The sequence below is a fragment of the Pteropus medius genome, unplaced genomic scaffold (assembly GCF_902729225.1).
Source record: "Pteropus medius unplaced genomic scaffold, Ma_sr-lr_union100, whole genome shotgun sequence".
NCBI lineage: Eukaryota > Metazoa > Chordata > Mammalia > Chiroptera > Pteropodidae > Pteropus > Pteropus medius.
In genome coordinates this window covers 475,556-478,962 of record NW_024349227.1, presented here as the reverse complement: position 1 = coordinate 478,962, position 3,407 = coordinate 475,556, and positions in this window count along the sequence as shown.

Here is a 3,407-nt window from a genome sequence, read left to right as displayed (position 1 = left end):
ACTTTTGGGGTGTTTGTTTTTTGAGAAGTAAAGATGAAAGAAATACTCTGAGCATTTATCAGCATTTCATGATTGATTCAAAACCAAGGCCGAGAACTTTCCAGCTGGCCCTGGAGCGCTGCGGGCGTCGGGGGTGAGTTCCACTCCGAGGGGGTGCGTTCCTCCGCTGCAGGTACAGCCTCTCAGCTTGATGGCAATGACAGAGGAAGAAAGCGCTTGAAAAAGAAAATCCTGGGAGTGGGATGAGAAACAGCCTTTCGGAGATTCTGCCTGCAACACGCTTTTAGTTCCCCAGAGCTTCGGTCCATAAGCCCCGGCATTGGTGTGAAGAAGGGAAATAGGAAAACACCTATGGGGAGCCCTAACTATGAGCTCTCCCGACCATATTTACCGTTTCCGCATTTCCTAGTCCCCAGGCTTAGCTTCAGGATGAAGCCTGGCAAGCAGCTTCAAGGAATATAGCTTATTTGGGAAGTTTCACATTTTTAGTAGGCCCAGGCCTTGGTCTGTGGGATGATTTAAAGCCACAGGGAATCGAACAAATGGAAGGAAAATAAAACAATGTTCTTAGGGGCCTGTGGACCACTTACCCACTGCCTGCTTCTGACCTGGCCCTGAGCCATTACTGCCGTGGCAACAGGAGCTAAGTGGACAGTGAACTGAAGAACTGCCTTCTGCCACCTCAAATGTCCCCTGGATTCTTGAACAGACTTTCTGCTTTATGATATCCTGGCCTAAAGCTAGAAAAGGACCTTTTCATACACGAAGCAACAGCATGGTGGACTAGCTGCTGCTATAGAAGCTTTAGGCTAGGTGGAATTTAAGAGTATCAGCCTTCAACATAGCCGTCACATTTCCCCATGACCTAGTACACCCCAACGCCCACGGCTTTTAGTACATTTAGGGCAAAAACTACCAGAACTTAGAAAAGGAGGCAAAATGGCAATGACAGCCATAGATGTGTTGTCTGTAAATATTGCTTTTCAATATCCAGGAAGGAATTTCTATCCAGAGGCAGAAACCTGAAGTGACTGCAGCTAGACTGTGCTGTTGCTAAGGTCTGACCTCCACCTTTCTATAGCATAAGCCTGGACACAGTTCAACCTTGTTTTGCAGAAGCTCCCAGCCCCACCTTTGTATCTGGCTGCTGACAAGCTCCTGACATAGGAGCAGATCCAGGATGCCCCGTCCGTACCACTGTGGAGAATTCTTAATTGTTCCCAGGGTGGCCCCTGGCCCCAATACACTCACCTCTGCCCTTCTGAAGCAGGTCCATGCAGGCCTTGTTGGTGCATTTGTTCTCTCAACAGTGACTTATTGAGCATCTGCTGTGTGTGAGTAAAAGCACTCTGGTGGCATCTGTCAGGGACAAAGAGCATCAACAGTGTTCCGACCATATGCTCAGAATTTGACAAAGCCAGGCAGTGGGTTTAGGGAAAACTCCAGGTTATCTACACTCTGTTCTGGTTTTAAAATTTGTATAAACCTGCAAGTGAGTGGGGGTTGGGGGTGGAGGTGGGGAGGGGAGATAGTTTCAGAAGAGAATAGTCTGAGTTCTGCAAACAGCGTGAGGCTTGTGTTCTGAGCTGAAGGAGGAGGAGAAAAGGTGGCAGAGATGAAAGACATGCTATCCGCCACCTTCTGGGCTCTCACTGCCACGTTTCTCTGACATCCCTCTCCTCAGACGTCAGTGCTATCCCAAATTCGTCATCCGGAGCAACCACAGTGGGGAGGGAAGCAGGCACCAGGCTTCCCTACCTTCCCCTCTCTCTTACTTCCCTCAACAATAGCCAGCTTGCGTTGCTGTTTTCTCTGGTTGCTAAATCAACATTGTTTATTTCTGTCCCATCATCGAACCTGGTCGGAGCCCAAGACTGAGGTGACTAAATGCATGAGGTGGATTCAGGAACCTGACCCCTGAGCCTTTCCTGCAGTTTTTGAGCGGCTGTTTCGCGCTGTCTTGGTTCCAGTCCCCTCCAGTCAACCCTCTTCATTCAAGAGCCCCTTTTCTGCTTTTGGAACCCCAAATCACTATCTGCTTCAAAATGCCAGAGAGATGTTCAGACAAAGCAGCATGAGTGAAGTGGGGACACGGCCTCAGGCTTCTCTGGGGGACCGAGTGGAGGGACAGACCACAGGTGTTTCCCCTCAATCCTATTGAAAGGACAGAGGCAAACGCATCCATGGTCGGCCTTCCTGCAGGGAAAACTGTTTCCTAACTGCTGTGTCACCTGCGTCACCCCTTCTACCCCTTCCAAGCCCGACTTGGCCCGAGGCAGCTGCGGTTCAAAGAGAGTAATCCCTCTGTTCCGAACGTGTTCCAGCCTTAAATTCCGCGCCCAGGGGAGAAAGGTGCAGCTTTAGCTGGGAAAGCCCGGGTGGGGCTGGGGCTGGGGCTGGAGGAGGAGGCAAGGCTGAGACTTCTCAGACCACAGAGTCACAGCTTGTAAAACTAGAAACCCTGCGGGGAACTACTGCAGGAGCAGGGGCGCTGGTGGCGCCCTCCCTCCCCTACTGCACTCCCAACTGCAAGTTCTGCAGGGATCCCCCAGGGGGCGCCAGATCCCACTGCCCACCTCCCTCTGCCGGCTTTCTCTTCCATCTTGCAGTAAATGCCCATTGTCGCCTGTGTGTCAGACGCTGTGGTGGGCAATTCAAACAAATGAGACACCGTCCTTGCTCCAAAATTTAGTGGAAAGTAAAAGTTCGGGTAAAGAATCGAAATACAATGAGATACATATGATGGCAGACATGGACTAGATGCCCTAGGAGTCGAAGAAAACCCAAACGAAGGATGGGGGTGGAGGTCAGCGAAGGACGTTTGTGGTGACCGTCCCTGTCCATCACTAGCCATGATCATTTTCCTCACTAACTCCCTCCCCCCGCATTATCTACAAGGCCTCCTGCCCCAGGGACCATTAAAGAATGGTACCCAGGCTCTTCCCTTCAGTTAATAGCAGAGCCAAGGTTTGCAGCCAAACTCTCCTTTGCTGCTACTAAAAAAACCCACATGCCCCATTCAACATTAGCCCCACCCCCATGCAGTGTTTACTCCGCCTTCCCAGCAACCCTCCTTCCCCTGCCCCATGAACTCCCCAAAACGGGGAGGGGGGGTGGTGGTGGTGGCTATTTTTACCTACAGGGTTGGGAAAAGGGCAAAGGCTGAAACTGGGGCAATGCAGTGGCGCCAGTTGAGGCTTAAATACAATGAGAAAGCCCCACCCTGCCAGCTCTGCCCGCAGAGAACCCAGTAAGAAATAAATAGTGCTGTGTGCCCTGCCTGGAGGGCTGGCCTACGTATGTCTGCCTGGACAAAAGCCAGTCACATGAGCCCAGGCTGGTTAAAAAGAGCGCTCGGTAATCTTCCAGCTCAAGTGTCTCATCTGGCACGAGGCACTATGCGGGTG